General features: G+C 40.2%; 1 protein-coding gene across 1 annotated transcript in view; it reads right to left on the bottom strand.

The window, feature by feature from the left end:
- Positions 1-21,266, bottom strand: part of LOC112945562 (contactin-associated protein-like 2) — a gene marked incomplete at its 3' end in the record, with an annotated part of 170,254 nt that overhangs the window by 145,224 nt on the left and 3,764 nt on the right. The window lies entirely within an intron of this gene.

Genomic DNA, 21,266 nt, shown 5'->3' with positions numbered 1-21,266 from the left:
GTCCTCTACTCTTCTATGTTTCAGTAGTGTGCACAGCCAGAAAAGCGTTTTCCCTAAGGGATTGGGAAGAAGAGCAGGTGTGCGAGTTGCCTCAAGTACATTGGCAGGAGCCTCACAGAAATGTCATTGCTCTTTATGGGACTAGAAATGAACTCCATAGCAATACTGTTATCAACAGTCTTAATAACTGCACTGTGTTGAACAGCCCTTAATAAACACAATAAAAGTACCAGTAAAGCATTAATGCAATTTCTTATTTTACTGACATAAAAGTACTTAGAGGAAATTTGAAGCTAGGCACTGCACAGGATTGTAACAATTCTAAGAGGGTTCTTATAATGATGATTGTGTAACAATGAAGCATACCACTACAATGTATTTACCATGATTTACATTTGGAAAGCAAGAACTTCTCAAAGAAATCTCTCACTATTGAAGAGGCCCCGGTGTGGGTCCAGCAAAAGTAAGGGCCAATAACGGCAACATTCACAAATTAACATGAATTACAAAACTGGCTACAACCATCAATGACATGACCTTGAGCAATGCTCAAAAAGGGCTGAAACTGTAATGGGGCTGAAACACCTCACGTATTTCATACACTCTTTATAGATGTAGTAAACAGCAGATTTTGTTATGCACATTTATAACTACAGCAGGGCTACAATTAGACCTTAATCACATATGTTTCTTCTTTTAGTACATTCATGCTACAGATGCCAGATACTGGCCATCAGCATACTCATGTTTCGACAGTTGCAAATGGGTTTTTGGAAAGCATTCACCTACCAAACCACTTAAGAGTTTGAAAAAAAACTTCATTAATTAAAAAAACACACACACAAAAGTAAAATTAATTCTTTCATTTTCTTGTCTCATCTGAGAAGAGATGGATGACAATTGTCACATGGCATCAAATGCAAGGCAGTTGCAAGGCAGATTGCAACACAGACTTTGAGCCCTGTTTCTCACTTTTTAGAAACTAATGCAATCAATAATAAGGCAAAGAGGAGCAACATATATTATCCCAACGGTTTCTGGACCTAATTCTCTACCTCAGCTTCACATTTGCCTTGCCACTTTTCCAAATTGTGAGCAGATATTATCCAAGCTGTCTCAGCAGGCAAAGACAGAAGGACGAAGAAGGAACATGTCTGAGAATGACTGCACGTGTTCAGCAGATGGGGAGCACGTGAAGGGATTGGGGCTCAGTGTGAAGGGGAGGGTGAACCCCGGCCTTGGCCAGAAGCCCCGTGGGCATCGACGGAGGCTTCCTGCAACCTCCTGGGGCATCAAGCTGCTTCCTTTGGGGAAGCTGATTACTTGGTGCAATGGATAACCTCGACTGGTTCAAGGATGAACAAGGATCCTCCTCCTTTTATTTGGTAAGCACTCTGGGATAAGTCATGAGAGAGTTGGGTTATATAAAAACAATACCCTTGTGAGATCTTTGCACAAATCCTGAATTCCAAGGACATTTTTGTCGCCATCCAGCAAACCAGCAAAGCCCTAGATTCACACTGAACAGGCACCCAAATTCTCCCATCCTTACAAGCATGCACATGCACACAGCTCAGCCTCCTGTTAAATGAAGATGGTCTCGCCACTGAAATGACCACATTGGAAATGCAATGGAGGAATTACTGACAAACCAAGATATTTACATATTCTCCCTTACTAAAGGGGTGGCAAACTTACTTAGAAATCAAAATAGACTTTACCTATAATGTTATATGCTAGGAATGCACTTACTTTTAGAATCTTTATAATAGGACAGAATAATGAATTGCCAAAATAATCAACATTTTAGAAGTCTACAATGAGCATTGTTTTCTGTAGAAGTTGCAAAGGTAAAATAAAATTGTTGAAAATATGCCATTCACAGCATTATTCTTCACACCTTGGTGGAGATTATTTTTAATAGTTACTAATTATATTATCATTCTTTGCTTTTTTACTATGGCAGAAAAAAATACTAAATGCATCATTTAAGATATACTGTTCAGTTGTACTTCATGTACTTCCTTTAATGTAAAAGGCCATTGCCTTATTATATTGTATTGCATGCATTGTATGTATTGCATGCATTATATGAAATCAGAGTTGCAAATGATTAGGAAGATATTAGATCTACAAAGAAATTAAGACATTAGACATAGGTATTTAGTAATTTACTTTAATTGAAGAGGTAATGAGAATATATGTGGGGTTTTTTAACAGCAAAACTGCCATAAGTGCCGTAAGTAAAATTGCAGACAGCACATCCTTCCTAATTTACTCTAGAACTGGATGTGATTAAAAGCATTTACTCATTCAGTGGCTAAAATAATCAAGAGAGTTACTGAAGAGTTTTATTTAGATTATACTTCGTAACACAAACTATCAGAGTAACTGATCTCAAGTTGACAAAAAATGACAATAGGTGACCCCTTAACAATATATATGAGAGCTATAATAACTAAGAGATAGCCCAGCTGACGTCAAGCACAGTTGCCCTTATATCTTTGTGCATCTAAAACAGCAAAAAGAAAGTGTCTGAAACAGTAAAATTCGGTTCAGAGTCTGAGGCAGAGCGTGTCAGTGCTCAGAGGCGGCAGCTTTGAAAGCCCTTTACTCTCAAAAGAAGCTGCACAGGATCATTTGATCTGCTCCTACTGCACACTGACCAAGATGTGTGCAACTAGATGAGTCCAATATTAGGAAGAAATACTGAAGTTACACAGAAGAGGTATAAAACTATATTTGGAATACTAACAATTTTAAAACTTGAATCGTGTCATGATTTCCCTGCCCCCCCCCCACAAGGGCAGAAAATGGCTTAAAAGAGCTGAGAGATTTTTAACATCATTACAGCAAGACCTTAGGTTCCCAGATTTAGATTTTTCAATTACACAAACCTAAATGGCTCTCATGTTTTTATTGGATTTTCTTTTACAGGTTCCCTATGTGCAACTGAAAGCAACGTGAAAAACAGATTCTCTCTAGATATAGAGTTCTAAGAACAAAGAATTGAAGCTAACGTGCGTTCATTTTTGTGAGATGTCATGACCACCACAGTTCGTAATGTTCTTATTTAGTTATGTTTTTTAACTTCCTATTCAAAGATGTGTGAGTTGCACATTTTCTGCACACTAGGGAAATCTGCATGATGAGCTGGCTCTAACTTCCCGTAATTCCCCATGATGAATGTCAATAATATCAAAACTGGGGCAGTCTTAAAGCGTTTTTTGTTTGTTTCTTTGTTTTTAACTATCATATGCTACTGAGCCTCCAGATCTGAGACACACAGTGATGCTTTCTGAAACTCTTAGTCTGCTCCATTTTGATTAGAAATCCTTCTTACGAAGTTTTGGCACTTTCATTTTCATCCATGGTTGAAACAAGAAAGTTCAATTTTCACTGTAATAATCGATTCCTATTTCAGTCACTTGTTCATTATTCCTTACTTCAAAAAAAAAAACAAAATAAAACACCAATATTGCTAGAGAAATTTTGAAAAAAATGGAGAAAAGCAGAGTTTTCTCTGCTTTTTCAAATCAGCAAGTCAGTCTCCATGTCATGAATGAAAGAAGAAGCAGATCCCTACTTAGAAATTACAACAGAAAAACAAACAATGAATATACAGAAGATTTAGGATCCATGGTAGTCCTAAATGAAGGGTTTATTTCTCTCATCTCAGAAAACTTCCATAGCCTTTCAGTAAGGAAGCCAAGATCCCACCTTTTTAAAAATTACATATAAATAACTAGGAACAGTCTTAGAGTGAAATTCTGCTTATTTGTATGGGAAAAACAAATCATTTTTTCAAAGAGAAACAGCACTTTCTAGGCCGCTGCAACTTCATAAAGTCAATACTGTCTGATACCTTTCTATTTTGTAAGATGTTGCTTGTCATGCCTCGACATAAAAGATAAACCAAGGCAAGGAGGAACACTTTGAAATCCTGAGACCACGCGTTGACTGCACTTCAGAGAGGCCGTCATTTGCTTACTGCACTCCAGAAAGCTTCGTATCAAAGACCAAACTGCTGAGCTGCATAAATCTACCTGAACTGCTTATATTTAAGTTGGATTTTTGGAAGCATGAATGTCAGTGGTAGTTTCCATTTTTGACTTGTCTTTTCCTGTTTATCCATTTTATCTTTATAGGTATTGCTGTGTATAAGGTGGAAAAAAACCCGCAATTTTTACACATTTAACTTAATACAGAGCAAACAGCATCTCAGCAGTGAGTGGTGCTGGTCACACTGAGAAAAGTAACACACATATCCAAGTCCTGGAAGATTAAGCATCTTGTATTTCCTGCTGCTTGCAGCAAGATTCTTCTACCTTGTATTAGGCAGAGTTCTCTAACAGAGAGGCCAACCCATCCATAAGACTCCACTGCTGATGGAAACAAACATTTCTCAATATTGCACAGATAAACATCTCAGATTTCCTTACCATAAGATGCACTGCTATGTTTCCTGCATGCATTCACTCTCCTCGGTAAATTTGGGTTTTAATCCAATCCCTACCTGAAGGGTAGGGAACTTGTTCTGTATGCTTGGAAAGCTCTTCTTTCCAGCAGGTGACAAGAGTGATGCCATTACACACAAGACATGGACAAAACTGATGACCGTCAAATTATGAACATTTTACTCCAGAAGAAACAAAGGTTGATACTGAGACAGGAGCAAATACTGAGAAAACAGCAGCATGACTATAGTCACTCTCCATTTTTAAACTATTTATATTCACCTTGCAGACATTAAATATCAAGAAAAAGAAAGAACAAGATAGAAATGAGAACCAGATTTCTTCCTCTCCAGAGGAATCAGTGGATTCCTGTAATTCTGGAATTCCAGGAATCTCCAAAGAGATTCTGAAATCTTTCTGGAAATTTCAGAGATCACTCTTACAAGCACACCCAAGATTAGGCCACACTTACTGAAACAGTCAAATTAGATCCAAACTTTGCCTTAACTCCTCACAAGCTGCAACAGCAGCTTTCTAGATGACTCAAGTATTCATTGGCAACTTGGAGCTTTAAGGCTTACATCTCACGAGTTTTGCTTTGCCAGGATAATAGAAGATGAGACAGATTCAATATTTATTCCCCAAATCAGTCTTCCATCAAAGCAACTGAATGTTTCAGGTCTACAGAGAGGCCAGGAGTAGCATCAGCCTTGACTGAAGCAGCCCAGCAGCCCGCCCTGGGTCCAGCAACAGGAAAGTTTCTGCTCATTTCCAGGGACATTCATCAGTGGTAAGGTATACTTCCCATTTTCCTAAACTATAAATATATACTCTTTTCTCCTCCCAGCCTGGATTTCTGGGCAAGATTTGAGGAAAGCAAAAAAATAAAGATAAGCCCTTTGTTACTCCAGCAAATATTTTTAGACATTGGTGAACTAATTTAAAAGACTTGCCATCCATCAAGAAAAGTAGGTAAAGGAAGGGGGGAAGACTAAATTATATTCTTAAAATTGATTCATTTTAATTTAAAATACTAAAAGTTAAGAGTGGAAATAACCCAGGGGATAACACGGGTTATTTGGATACAGCCCAGACAGTACTTTTTTTTTTTTTTTTTTTTTTAATGAACATTAAATCACAATAGTTTTTGAAATCCCAACAGATCTTTCTTACAGTAAATGCAATTAAAATAAATCCCTTGATACAGTGTCTGCTTCTCAATACCCTCTGCGTCCCAATATATCATAACTAGGCCCAGGCTCTGTATGAGGGAAGGAGCAATTGCGCTGCCTTAAGGAACAGAAGGTCAGACCTAACAATAAAGGCATTGCAAAAGAGATCTCGTAGTTGCCATTCACAGTTGTTGAACTCCAAGCGGGGGAAAAACTGCTAAGCCTGAGGAGTCTCATACCCTGAATCTGCTGTTGGGGAACAAGCACTCAGCAGCTTTGGTTGTTTTAATGAACACATCACTTTAAACTGTGCCTTTCCCATCTGCTCTGCTTTCTAATTACATATGCAAAGAGCAGCTCATTCACAACTGCATCCTGATGGAATCCTAGGCAAAACTTGGAAGAGGTTTAAAGACTCTGCGCACATCATCTGTATTCAAGGCATCAAGCGGCTTCTTCTCCATGATGTGTTTGCTTGTTTTCCAGGGAGAAAGTTGAGGCAAGGCAATGGATCACTGCACGCCGGCGCGCGCACCGCTTGCATACGGAATCACCACGGAGGAGAGCGGAGCCGCTGCCCTTCCCTCACACCCCTGTGCAAGCAGCAGAGCTCAAACCCTTCACTGCGCGCGCAGGCACTGCAGCAGCGGGCGCCAGATCTCCTGCCATCCTCCTGGCAAGGACTAGCACGTCCGCATCCAGCACGCCTGCTCCCACCCGTTCAGTGGAGCAGCCACACGCAGCCAGCCAGCTCCAATTAGCAGATCCTTGCCCAAGATTTTACTGGGGCTCAGATCGCGGGCAGGTGAATAACTCTTTGCTGGAACCACGTTTACAGTCCCTTGTCCCACAACACAAACCTCAGTGTCATCTGCTCATTACTACAGCCCACCTTGGGGTAAAATACGTTTCTTGGGAAGAGGTATTTCCTTAACTACAAATTGCAGATGGAGTTAAATGCCTATCACCTCAGTCACCTAAGCAAGTGCCATGCCCATTAACATAGTCCACCAAGGGACTGAGGGCAAAACCAAACTTCTGCCAATTAAATCATGATATTCTGACCCACCTTGATTTTCCTCCCCACAAATGATAGCACATCCACCAACATTAAATGCCATAATTTGCTCTCAGTCATCTTTGTTTGTGACAAGCAACAAAAGACACACAAATGTGAGACTCAAAGAATGGCACTTCTCCTGCTGAATTTTTGGTGTATATCAGTATTCGAGTAAAGTACAAACAAAACTGCCCTGAAATGCTCACTGCTAACAGTAACCAAGAAGAGCTACACAACTGCCTCACTGCACTTGTTACCTCTTCTATTGCTCCAAGCGTTTGGGTCTTCACTTCCCCCCGGCAACTTCTCATATATGCGACTTCTCCCTGGCAATTCCCTGCTCGTTATGCTCAGGGCTCTGAAAGACTCGGAGCCCTGCAAACACAGAGGTATTTCACAGAGCCCGTTCTCAACCCAAATCATGATGATTTCTCAAAGTTCAGAACTGTTAACAGAGCGGCCTGAAACATTTTTCATGGCTACCTTAGTCCCTCCTCCTCAAGTGCTACTGAATGCTAAAAGAACAAGGACAGGCTTTCCTAATTTCCCACAGGGATTGTAACTGAAGCCAATAAATACTGAAGTGTTTTCGCTTTCTGAAACAAAACTGATAGGAGATACAGGGCGAGGCAAAGAGTTATCTTTTCTCAAAGCTTCAGAATGCTTTAAAAACATATTAATAATAATCAAGCATCCTCTCTGCATCTCTTCAGCATATAAAATGGCCAGAAAATTAACAGCTAGAGGGAGCTCCGCTGTTTCCTTACTAGTGCCATCACTGCACTACCCCAGTGCAGCCGTACAGACACAGCGCTGCAGAACTGAGCTGACTTTTTACCTTATTTGCACCATTGATATTAATAGTTTCACATATTTTCCAACATCTGTAGCTTGCTAGGAATATTACAAGTAGTCTGGTATTCTCAGTATCAAATAAGTTATTGATAGGGTTTAATTTGCTTTAGCACGTGTGCTTCCTACCCCTTGTTTTTCCTCCAACAAGCAGCAGCACAGAACTGTGAACTGTGAGAAACATTAGACTGAAATCAAATACTTAGCTGAGCTTCTCTGAGTTTCCTACCTTGAGCAAAGCTTACAGAATAACCCTTTTGCCTGTCAGCTTTTCTCCATTAGAAAAACGCTATATACTCTTTAATTGCTCCCCATTTTAATGATTAAGACTCATACTATGGTTTCTGTGCTGCTAGAATTTGCTGCTAGGAGCAATATGTTTATTGATACTCTACGTAAAATCACAACAAAAGGGGTGGGACAATGTTGTTCCCTTTCTAAATTTACAAATTCAAGCTCAAGTCAGACTACGTCACATCACAGTGTGACCTTCAAAGGCCTAAAGTCTAAGGGAAGCTTCCAAATAAACACTGACCCTTCTCTCAGGAGTTTATAGTCCTTAGGGCCAAAACATCACACCTTATACAAAATCATGACAATAACATGGAAATGCACATGTGGGAAAAGACCGTGGAAGAAGTCCAGAGGCACAACATCATGAAAGATAATAACTCACTTACTTAAAGCATTACCCGGACAAATCTAAGTGAGGATTAAAAAGAGTTTTATATGATTTAGTTCGCCTATCTATAACTTACTCTAGCATATCTTTCTCCTCAGACAGAGGACTGTGAAAATAAGGAGTATTTTGAGAACTAATGAACAAGCGTTACTCTAATGATTTCTCCTAACCAGCCACACATGGTTACCCAAAGCAACAAGTCCTTACAGAAACTACATCCTTCTCTCCTGATTTTTGCTTTATACTGGAATAAACAAGTCCTCACAACAAATTTCAAGGCAACTTCCACCTGCTGTGCACACATGGATGCTATTACAGCCCAGGAGAGAAAATGCCTGGGGACATCTGTGCAACTGTGTGACACTTTTTCCATAACCTTCAGGCTCCCTCAATTCACTTTTACCCATCTATCACAGAAAGCTAGTCCTTATTCTCTCAGCTACACTGACACCACTCATATTGAAGATTGCAGCTGGAACAGCAGGAGCATTCCTTACGGTATAAACTTCCAAAGCACAAACTTCTTGCACAAAAAAAAATCACTATTTAAATAAAATAAAATCCTATGAATCCTACAATTACTGCACTATATATATATAAAAAAAAGATCGTCAACGAGCAAAAAGCACATGGCTTAAAACTGGAAAGGGTGACATACTAACTGCGAGTGCTAAGGTCAGGATATTGCTTTAAATAAAGGTTTGCAAAAAGAATGAAGAAGGAAAATGATTTTAGGTCAATTTGAAATCCGAAGGAATTCTGTCCCAAATTTTCAGCCCTTGATTTGGTAGCACTAAGTCAGCTTCATAAATGCTTCAAGAGACAGCAAGCAGGCCCTGGACGACCAAGGAGGACACGCAGGGTACGTTGGCTTAGTCTTGACAGCGATGCCATGAAGCCAGTAGCCCACAGCCTTACACTGCAAGGACAGAAGGACAGCTAAAGACCATACCCAAAGGAGCAGTACATTTCCTTTACCAAACATTGGGTATGAGGCCAAAAATTCCAAATATTGTGCTTGCAGCTCAATATATGGAGTGGTGTAACCGATTTCAACAAGGCTATCTGCATGATGGCATGAAAACAGATGCCAGCATCTCTCGCTAGGCTGGACAGCAGCTCTCTGATGTACAAGATCAAGCGCAGGATTTGCAAGTTTGCTCACAAATCTTAAAGACAAGATGCTTTTATTCTTCTTCATACTGTCAGAAAAACGCGACCATGAAAATATTCTGTTTGCATTTTCTTATGACTAATGGGACACAGGAAATAATTTGGATGTGATTCTTTGCGGAATAAGGTTTCTACCCATCTTTACTCACACAAGTCAAGTCCTCTGCTGCACCTCTTATGGCACCATGTGTGCTTGGGCCACAGGCAGCATCTTAGCACGAGCACAACCCTTCCAGCTCTTAATATCAAACCCCTCCAATGCAGAGGAACCACAACCAGTGGCCCCAGGTCCACCTCAACCTTCAGAGCATTTTGCCAAACAAATGCATGTCCTAAGACATTGTCACACAGCAGGGGAAGTGATCTGAAACACCAGGGCCTGTGCCATATTAACATCCCTGAGGATACAGTCATAATCTGCAGGATTACATCTAGTAAGAACATTTTGTGTTTCACTCCATCATGCCAGCTCTGCAGTGACACGTTCCTTCAGCAATTAAGCTGTGTTTTTTTAAGTGGCAAGCCTCAGGAATCAAGTAACTCCATAATCTCTACATCCAGCCAAGTGTGCCAGAAACACAGCAGTATTTATTACATATTTTTCATCAAGCTGATGAATTTCAGCATAAATTTGCTAAACTCCTGCCTGAGATTAAGAGGCAGATAACAGTGCCAACAAAAATGCTTGAAGCTCAAGTTATCAGTGTCAAGACTTCTTTCCATCAGCAGAGTTTGGATCATGTGGTGAAAGAGGCTCCATTCCTAACTATAACCTAAAATGTTGCATGGTCCAACTTGAACAATACCCCCACCACGGCCACCAGGTTGCCAATGGCACAAACATTTTTAAAACCTTTCTTGTTGATATCTTCTTATGATGTGATCTCTCTTCCCTTTAGGTATGAATATCAGCTTCAGGAATCTGAGGAACAGCTGTGACATGGAGGGTCTGACTACGGCTGTTTTGGCCAAGATAAGGATTTACAGATGACAGTAAGTGCAAACAGCCCCTAGCAGATCTGCCTTGGGAACTCCTACCTTGGGAACAAACTTTGCAAGAAACCCTGCTCCCAAGAAGCAGGGGAGATGGGCTGGCTGGCTGCACCTGCAGCACAAGGTGACACATCTCTGCACAGTCTTTTGGGACATTTAGACATTACTCTACTGTTAAACATGTTCTGGGCATGGCCAGGGATTCTGAAAGACTCTGCTAAGCCACTAATGAACAGTCTGTAAAGCCGCACAATGAAAATGCCGCTTTCCAGGATAGTAGATAATTATTATGAAGTGCTAACTTGATCTTTGGGGGCTTCCCTCCAAATAAAGGGTTGTTTTCTTCCAAAGAAATGCTTAGGTAGAGTAGCCAAACCTCATTGCATAGGTTCATCCTTCTGTTTAGTAAAGGCAAACAGAACGATCAATTCTGTGTTCTAGAAGCATATCCTATTCTTTTAAACAGGAATAGTTTAAAGCAACAATGTAATTCTTCTGAGAACAAAAACCAGAAATAAAATGTGGACATGGTACATTAGCTTAATAAAACACAAGGACTGCATTTATGAACTCTATGGCCTGCGGGTACCTTTAGGAATAAAAACAAATAGACTGCTATTCTATTTCTTTACATAATTTTCCTTCCCTGGTAGCGTTCTGACAACACTATCCACAGGACAGGACATGCATCTCATTCCTTCAGTTTGCAGGAGGCGGGGTACCAGATGACAGCTAATTTATAAAGCTCTCCCTGATTTGTTAAAAGCAGTTTGCCAAATCATATCTATAGCCACTGTATGTCAGTACAGCTCCATTAAAATAGATCTGCATTCACGGGCAGAGGAGGCTATCTTGTATTTTCCATGTAAATTATGAAGAAAGAGACAGAGTTTCTCTTTTAAATACTAAATTGAAAGCGGAAGTGGATCCATTGGCTGAGCTCTCCTGTAAAATAAATGGAATTTAGGATCCCAATTTGTTTCTACATTTTTGCACATCATCTGTTGCCACCTTTCTCTAACTTGCATACTACTTAAGAATTTAAGAATATTCTAATTTTAATTTTGCCACAATAGCTCAAGATTTTTTTTTCTGTTTGTTTGTTTTCTTAACATCTTTGCATGTTTGTAGGACACAGGAGAGGGGAGCATGTTCCAGATACTGCTTGCCCAAATGCTCATTATTTGAATTCTGTAAATACATATCAACATATTTTGATCAATATCAAAACAAACTCTGGGCATATTTTTTCAAGTTAAGGTTTCCTAGACCTTACATGCTCATAGGAATTCAAGAATTGTCACTTAGACCATTACTGCTGATAGTCATAACACCGCAGTTTCAATTATCACCTGTAATAGCAGTTCATATTGAATTTCTAATATTAGTATCATCTTTTAAATTAATGCTCTCAGCTCCTGGTGCTGAGACACCATTACACCAACTTAAGCCCTTTCTCAATATGCCATATCACAAGATACCATCTTATTCTTTGTTTAAAACACAAGAAAAAGGTTACTGGCTAGCAAAGTTGGCAAACAGCAAAATGCTAACAACGACCTTCTGGTATTATGCATAAATAATACCTATATTTAATTGCAAGATTTTTTGCTAAACCAGTCAATTTGTATTTATTAGCTATAACATAATATGTGATTAAACTAATTTCTGTAATAGCACCTTGACAGAGAGCTGAAATCCCACAGTGCTGATCTTAATTCTGATCAGCAGCATCCTGTTCTTAAAGCTGTAATCTCTAGGTGTTTTTTAAAGTGCTCAGGGCAAATTTACAAGATAAAAGCTATGATTACAGCCTTCGATTCGATTCCCTTGCTTGCAAAGTACAGCAAGTTTCTGAAATCAGGAGTATTTCTACAGCTAAGCTTTTGTGTGTGTGTGTGTTGTATGAGTCACATCAGACTACACAGAAAATATATTCCTATAGTTACAAGGCCAGCTAAAAACTATGTGCCACAATCTAAACACGAAGGAAGAAGAGTCATCAGTAACACACTAAAATGAGGACATGCTTTGTGGTGCCCCATAGCACATGTCTATGAGTAAGTACCCAGGGCTCAGCGAAGGCAGCTGTGGAAAAGCATCCACAGGCTGGGGCTCTTCTTAATCCCTTTAGTCACTCCAAAAGAAACCTTAAAGCTGGAGAAACCTTAAAGCTGGAGCGCTCACAGGGTTTTACAACAGGGTTCCCGGAGTGCCTGCTTTGATCTTTAGCTATCACACCCCTTTGCAATGCTGACTTTTTGAATGAGCCTCAAGCAGTGCCCATAGGTCAACCTGTTGTCTGTCAGCACCACCTCAGCTGAATTTCCCATTCCAAAGGCTTTCAATAGAGGACAAAGACCTAAATCACCATCCCCCATCTACTTGAGATCATCTAGAATTTTGCACATGAACTGCAGAGCTTGCTTTTACCTTGAAATTAGAAGCTCATTACAGTAACTTTTAGAGAATCCTCACCCTCACCGGGCTCATAATTAATGGCTGATTGCTTCTCTTGTCTCTCAATAGCTGCTATTTTTAAAATTCCATGTGCAACATTTTCTTCCCAATAACCAAGAACTACCTTGACATAACTTTGAAGCTGGTTAATTGTAATAACAATAAATAACAACAAAACTAGAAATCAACACATGCAGCAACAGTTGTGCCTATACAACCAAAGCATGCTATGGGAATGCTGCAGCCCAGCTGTTACAGAATTAAGTACTCCCAGGACTAGGCTTTCCTGAAGACTCTTTCCCTGCCATAGGTAACAGACACCTTCTTAGGACTGAAAAAAATAAAACTGCTCACATACTGTGTCTTTCAGTGCAAGTCAAAGGTTGCTTGGCCATTGTATTAAAAAGAATGTCAAATATACGTTTCATCTGACAAAAGGTCAAACAAAATCCACTCGGTGCAGCAATATTCTATACTTAGAGCTTTCTGCCCAGCAGAAGGAGAGTCCCCTCTTGCTCAGCACTGTCTTGCTGCCTCCCTTTTTGCAGCTCTGCCCTATGTCACCTGGTTATTCCCCAAGGACTTCACATCACTCCATCCTCACATCATCTAGGCACTACTAGCAAAAGGTAAGAAGCCCCAAATGAAAGCAGGTGCTATTGGGGCTATCAAATTTCTTACATTTATTCGTCCTTGAAATATTATGCAATTAACAGACAAAATCAAGTGCCTATTTTTGCATAACCTGTGACTTAGATCTTTGCAAACACCAGATCATGTCTGATGACTTTCTTAACTAAGGCAGAATTACTTATCAGGGAATAACATGGGCAAAACCCATTAGGAAAACTCAAGTTTTACACTAGTCAGCATTGAAACGCACAGCCATCTGAACCACAACTTTTGACTATTTGAACAAATGTTGTCACCACAATGAGGAAATATAACCCCATCCTACAGGTGGTCAGAAAGTTTTGTAGCTCCAAAGAGACAAAAGCCAATGACTGATATCCAGCTGCTCTTTAGTTAGCCACGCAACCAAAAACGTCCAGTTCTGAACAGTGCTACTCAACCCGGACTCTGCTAAGCACAGGAAGAGAAGCGGGACAGGCAGCGAGAGAAGAGGACTAACTGTCACTCACTTTTCTCCTGAAGGCTGCTTGATCCTTGGCTATTCTGCAGCACAAGTTTCCATATACCAAAGAGAAAACTAAAAATAACAGGTTTATATGTGTATATATACATAGCTATATCTCTATCCGGGTAAGCCTAACTTAGCTATTGCTTCTTTGTTACACTAACAGCTTCTCACCTTGAAGTGAGACAGTCAACAGCCATTCTGTACAAACCTGACTCAAGTCTCAGTGATACTGTAATAATCTACAGGGGTAATGTAATAAAATCATTCTTTTTTTTTTACTTTAGGGAAGCATTTTCCCTTCCTTAAAAAGTTCTGGATAGGATCTGCACAATACTCCATTCTTCATCCTCCTCTCATCCACTTTTAACTAGATACATACAAAGCTGGCATAATGTTGAGGTTTTAAAGAGTAAGTGATCTCACTCCGTACGAGTTGGTGCACTCTGTTCTGTCACATATACATACGTACGTATGTGCATGTATCTGAGACTTAGCTATACCAAAGTGAGCCTTGCACACATGCAGAGGGGAGAAAAAAAATTCACCTAGGAAAGGGAAACAAAGCAAAATGAAATCAACAGTAACCAAGTGAAATCAACAGTAAGTGGTTTCACTAAGCCAAACTTGCAGGTCCAGAGAGATCTTGTGGTTTATGTAAAAACTTGCAAAAAAAACCAACAAAAAAAAACCCCGAGTATTAATGTTCCCTTCCTTACCGTGTAGCTCAGATTCGCTTGTGAATAATCTTAGTCTAATTGTGAAGACTGAAACACGAATAATAGCTGCACTCTCCCATTCTGCAGGGAATAGCCTCATTTTATCACATTATTTCTTTTCTCTCTTTCAGCATATTGCAGTACTAAGAGGTTATAATGGCAGCGAAATAGCTCCTATTTCTACCACTATTTCTGCTTGTTTATGACTTATTTGGAAAACACAGTGCTCTGGCTGCACTACATGGGGCCATCTACGAGTTGCACTTCACCTCACCTACATAAAGGAAGAGTCAACACCGTGTGTGAGAGAGCATGGAATATTCACTTTCCACCTGGAGACATCCTCCTAAAAGTAGCTGGGAGACTATGCTCTTCCCCTCACTCACTATGTGTTTGCTTCCAATCCAGATGCGAGTCTCACATCTGTCTTGGCCTGAAGTCTCCACAGACCCAGCCTTGTCTGGGATCTCAGTCTCCCTGGCCCTGCTGCCCAGCACGTGCTGGACCTAGCTCAACAGGTTGGACAGTTTTCATACCTTCATACCTGTTTTTCATCATGCATATATACATATACACCCATTAATCCACACAAGTAGAGTAATGCTGAGGCAACAGGACGTTTTCCAATCTGTTTAAGTGTGTCAGACATCTCCAGTGTGTCGGCCAGTTCTCTTTGAGGTGTTAGGTTGAGGAGACGGACTCTGAAATGTGCCATGCATTTTAAAAATCACAGCTTGACCGCTTATCTCACCTTTAAAATTTAATTATGCAAAGTATGCCAGCTGCCCCTTTATAAATAGGGGCAAACTACACTGCCTGTTTTAATAACTGGAATTAGACACCAGAGAAAATATCTTCAGTCTTGTGAAAGAACGACTATGTTTTAGTGCCCAATTTTAAAGAGCTGTTCTCATTTTGTGAGCAAAACTGCCTTTATACAGGCAAAAACCCCTACCATTAAGAACTTCCTACCAGCACTATCATCTATTCAGTATCTACTACTAACACTTTCATACACAAGGAATACCTCTGTGAATGTTAACATAATGAATGCCTCTAAAACACAAACCCAATAAAAACAACACAAGTTCAATAACATGTAGAAAGAGCTGAGAACTTCTACACCTCTTAAGCACATGACTCACACACATGTGAAATTTGAAGCATCTGGCTGCAAACAGTAAGAGCAAAAGAGACTGGACATACAACATTGTCTCTAAAGGTTAAATATAAATGGTTCAGTCACCTAGTGTTGACATCCATTAGCTCCTGCTGCCTTGTTAACCAAAACGTGTCCTCGGAGTCCAGTCAGAGAGCTAATCACTTTCAGCCTCCTCTCTGCTCTGCCTTCTCAAGACAGAGACGAAGCTAGTAAGAACATCGAAGTCTGACCCCTTCCAAAGCCAACTCTGCTAGGGAATATGGGAAAGGCCACCAAGAGGAATGGCCTGGGGAACCAGCCTCCCTGTCCTTGGCAGTTTGAGGCTCTGGCCTGCTCCCCAGCTGACCTGTGCCTATGGTTTTTCCCCCTCAGCTTTCCACCTTTGAGAAGTCCTTCTTTTCAAAGGCAATCTGCTGGCAATCAGTTCTTGTTACTGCCCCACATCACATCAGAGACTAAAACAGCCTGCGGTTTCAGAGGCACAAGCAGCATAACCATTTGTAATTTGTGTTTTTCAGGAGCTCCATCTTCCCAATATGCATATTTATGAAAAACTTTTCATTACAGCCAGACTGCTGAAGCACAAAAAACACATGCTAAGGTCAACAAAGTGACAATCACAGCTGTTTTCAAAATAAAGAGATACAAGCTTTCACGGTGTATGAATGGCATAAAAATATAAATAAATAAACAACACCCACCACACAAATGTGCCGGGTCACCCACTGTGAGGATGAGATAGGCAGAGGCCATTATGAAGCAGGATAAGAGGTAGAAAAAGGATGGAAGAGAAATGAGCCCCACAACAGTATCTGATGACTAAGGGCCATGAGGGGACAACCATCTTTCCCACAGGACACCTATTTCCAGTTTAGAAAAAAAAGAAATAACTCATAAACGATGAGCTGAACCTAAATTATTTAAAGAGAGGAAGAAATCCAAACCCAATCAACCAAATAAAAAACACTAGGAAAATAAGATGAAAAATCAGTGCTGTATAGAGATGTTAGCAGGAATAATATCAGAAAATGATGTTGCTTAGGTGAAAGGGCTTTCATTTACTCTCAGCCATAGAAGAACTATTTTGCAAGAAAAATGAAACAAAAATAGATGAAGCACTTGAAGTTTCTCTTAAATGTTCCCAAGCCACTTGAGTTTGTATGTGTGCAACACAACCACATGCCCAGTGCAAATATGTTTAAGGATTCATTAGTAAGGCAACCACTAGAGTCTTTTGAAGTCATGAATTGCTCATGTTTACCACACTTAAATGGTAAAAATGAATGAATGAATAAATAAATAAATAAATACTTAAAAGATCACAGGGCTTCACCTGGTTTGGCTTCTGATCACCTAATTTCATTGCTGTACATTACACAGCAACAGCACAGTTTCACCTCATAGGTGTTAGCTGAGTTGTACAACATGTTTACCTAAGGCAGATACGTACAGAAAGGCAAATCAGTCTTGAAAAAGTAACCACGTTTCAATTATTTATAAATTCGTAGCCAGAAGGAGCTCTAGTACAGACAAAGTCAACATGAACAGCAGTGAGGGTTCTCATTGCTGTCACTGTTCTTACTCCACATGGTGCCCAAGCGCTTATTTCCTCGGAAGAGACAGTGCTCAGTAAGCTAGACGGTGAGTTACAAAGCACTGACAGCTCTACACAAACTTGCCTCCAAGACGGCTGTTGTGGACAAATCATTCCTTCTGCATTCACTTTTCATTTTCCATTGTGGCAGTAAAAGAAAGAATTGGAAGAATAATAAGATAGCTTACAGTCTTGGAAAAATTCAATAGCCAGACATTCTGCCCTCAAATTCTTTCTAAGGTCATATTTGCACTATTTTTCTTATAAATTTTTAGTCAGATCTGTTGCAGAAAGGGTCTGATTTTCTTACTGAGAAATGATTTCCAAAATAAAAGAAGCTTTCACAAGCTCTTGAGTCTTCCATACACAACCCAAAATTTCAAGTTCCACAGAGAAGAATAAATCGTCACAAGCGCATCTATGCCAATACTTAAGATTGATGTGTCTTTAAAAGAAGCATCAGCAATAATCCTGAGAACAGGGCAAGGTCACAGCTCCCAAATAGCAAGGTAAAAGCCTAGGGAACACTTTCATAGTGGTGCTAAAAGGACTATTTTTTGAACCTCAGCCATCCTGCAGAACCACCACTAACACCATAGCCCATCATCAGTCTGGTCAACAGCTTCAGATTCCTGCTAATACTGGAGTTGCCCGAAGCCCTGGATGCCTGAGTGGAAGCATCATCATCTTTATTCTGCTGCAAAAAGAACTTCCACACATCCGAGGATTCATCTTGACCTTCACACTCCCACTGTCTACCGGGATTATTTCTGAAGTTGCAAGACTCTGATCAGCCTCAAGTAGCTTCAAATTACATTACATAATGTTACATTACATCAAAACAATGTGGAATTCCTCTAAATTAACATGCTCTGAGATACATGATGGGCCATTAATTCTTGTACTAGTGAGAAGAGAAAGGTCCAACAGCTTGGTAACTGTTAAAAGGAAGACTGATATTCATTAATATCAAAGGTGTGCTAAGAATCCCCCTTATGAAGCAACGCAGCCCATTGATTCCTGATTCTGATGGCAGGTCAAGAGACAGCACACCTTATAACCTTGACATTATGCAAAAGCATATGTTACAGTTTTAGAAAGCTCTGGAATCAGCTAATTAACTATTCTCTTTTATTTTAATGATACTAGTTAGTAAGGATGGTAACAGTATGGAACAGTTTAACAGGAGATTAGGTGTGACAAAAATGGAAGGAACTCGGAAACCTCTTGCAAGTTAGACTGCCAAAAAGATTTGAATTGAAACATGTGGTGGTGCAACACTTTCAGTGACATAAATTGAGTATGAGTGAATTATAAGGCAATAAACTTCTTAGTTAAAAAATATATATATTTGATTGAATGTCCTTCATATAACACCAAGCGTATAATTAAAACAGTTTATCTCTGCTCAAAGCTAGTGAAGTTGCTTAAAAACTCCAAGGCAGTACATAGTGCCTAACACATTACAAAGGAAAAACAGTCCCAGTATTCAAATTGAATATTTTCTGGCAGATGTAAAGTTTCTAGTTTTAGAACTAAAAATCTAGTGAAAAATACAAACTTCACATAGAAGCACAATCACAATTTTTTTAAAAGTGAATTTTTTATTAAGGAAAATTCTTAATTTAGCACAGAAAATGTATTTTTATGGTATTTGAAAAGTCCTGCTTCAAAAAAGAAAGGTCACCTGTAAGAATTTTCTTTTACTGTTTAATTATCATTTCTGTAAAATAATTGCAAAATGAATTCTAGCACAGCCTGGCAAGACCTGCAAGTAACCGCTGAATATTTATTTCTCTGATTCTTTCCTCTAACCCTACACCTAATCCTTTCAAAAAAGCTCTAATTATGTGCCTGTGCTTCCCCTAAAGAGAAATCAAGGCTCAGAACAGAAAGGGAGACACAGGGGAAACATGAAAACCAAGTAAGAGGATCAGGGCAGGACACTTTCCTAAGCAAGTTAGCCATGGTCAATGAAATCTGCTATTCTTTTAAAAAAGCATATGTCCTAAAACATAAACAGTGACTCATTACAAGGCTCTATCATTTATGTAAGGAATTATCCTGGTGGCTCCAATGTGGATCATGTTAAACCGTGGTACTAGAATAAGAAAAATCAGCTAAGGCACATGGAGAAAAAGGTTGAAAATTGTGCCAGATTTCATAGGCACTGAGATAATGGCAACCATCTAAGTAGCTGTTATTGAAGGAGAGATGCAAAAATGGTAAATTTCAAATGACCTTTTAATAGAGGGAATTAGGCAACAGCTTGATTAATGACAGCACTGTAGACCCATATTGCTCAAGAACATAATTGAAAGATAACTGCACTGAGGAGATTAGAAGGGTAAGAAAGGGGAGGGCAAATATAATTGTAGGGAAAAATTAAATCCCAGATGTCTGATTTGCCTTTTATTTACAACGGCATAACAAAATAGTCAGCTAAAAGGGAGAAATGCTCATGGCAAAGTCATTATCAGGTTGGTGAGCACAATCCTGCTATCAAGTTGTACTATAGCCCCATTGTAGCTTTTATATGTTAGAACAGGGAACAGAAAGTAAATGAACATGAAGACAAATAAATACAGCAGAATTCAACCTTAAATGATGCATAGTGTATTAGGAGTGGAACGTTGCTTCATACATGGCTTTTTTTACTTGGATTATAAATACTTTGAAGAATGTAAATCAAGGAACCCAAAAGATTCTGAGCCATCAAAATCCACGTGCAGACATGTTGCAACAGAAAACAATATTTACCAAAATGCCTATAGCAAAGTAAGGACAAGTACAGAAGTAAAAACCCTAAACTGCACTTCTGACCTCTAAGTGATACCTGTTCTCTCTCAAAAGTCTTCTTCTAAAGCTCTAAAGCACCAATTTCCCCTAAGCAGCAGCCTTCCCACCCAGCAGACAGCACATTGCCAGGACAGGCCACAGCCACGGCACAGCCACAGGAAAGCCTTGCTTACAAGCAAAGACTTGTTGGTCACATTTCTTTTTCAGATTTTTCTCCGAACGAGGTAACTCAGCCTAGTTTGTTTGGGCATCATCTTGGTTTTCAGTGTTTGCATGGTCTAATTCCTGACAATATTGCAGTTTTGAAGTAGTGCAGCTCAAGGCAGTAATAGCAAGTAGCTACATAGGTAGAATATAGCGGATACAGGGAAACTGATGCACAGAGCTGCGGAGCAGCTGACAAAGATCAGTGGGCAGGGCTGGAGGGCACCAAGGCCTTTGTTGTCCCAGGTAGCCTCCTGCAGACCCACACCCTTCCTATGGGCCCACAGCTCCATTTCGGCTCCCAAGGGGAGCCCCCGGTGCCACTGGAATCCTGCCGTGGGCCTTCCTGCACACAGCTCTGTCCCTCCACATTTGCTGACCTGCAGACAACTGACCAAGTGTTGGTGCCCCCGGAATTGTCCATGCAGCTTGGTCACAGCCAGTCACCATGACCCGAGGTCGAGGAGCCGACGAGGAGAGGTGGGCTGCTGGACCTCGTACTAACAAACAGAGAAGGCCTTGTTGGAGATGTGAAGGTGGGGGGTAACCTTGGCTGCAGTGATCACGAGCTGGTGGAGTTCAAGATCCAACGAGGAGGAGGCAGGGCAATAAGTAGCCTTGCCACGCTGGACTTCAGGAGGGCCAACTTTAGCCTCTTCAAAGACCTGCTGGGAAAGATCCCATGGGCTAGGGCTCTAGAAGGAAGAGGGGCCCAAGAGAGCTGGTTAGTTTTCAAGCGGCATTTCCTCCATGCCCAGCAGCAGTGCATCCCTGTGCGTAAGAAGTCAGGCAGAGGGGGCA

The sequence above is a fragment of the Nothoprocta perdicaria genome, unplaced genomic scaffold, assembly GCF_003342845.1.
Source record: "Nothoprocta perdicaria isolate Ctin4 unplaced genomic scaffold, notPer1 scaffold_192, whole genome shotgun sequence".
NCBI classification, from domain to species: Eukaryota; Metazoa; Chordata; class Aves; order Tinamiformes; family Tinamidae; genus Nothoprocta; species Nothoprocta perdicaria.
The sequence above is the reverse complement of the archived record's forward strand: the minus strand, read 5'-3'. Positions and strand labels throughout refer to the sequence as shown.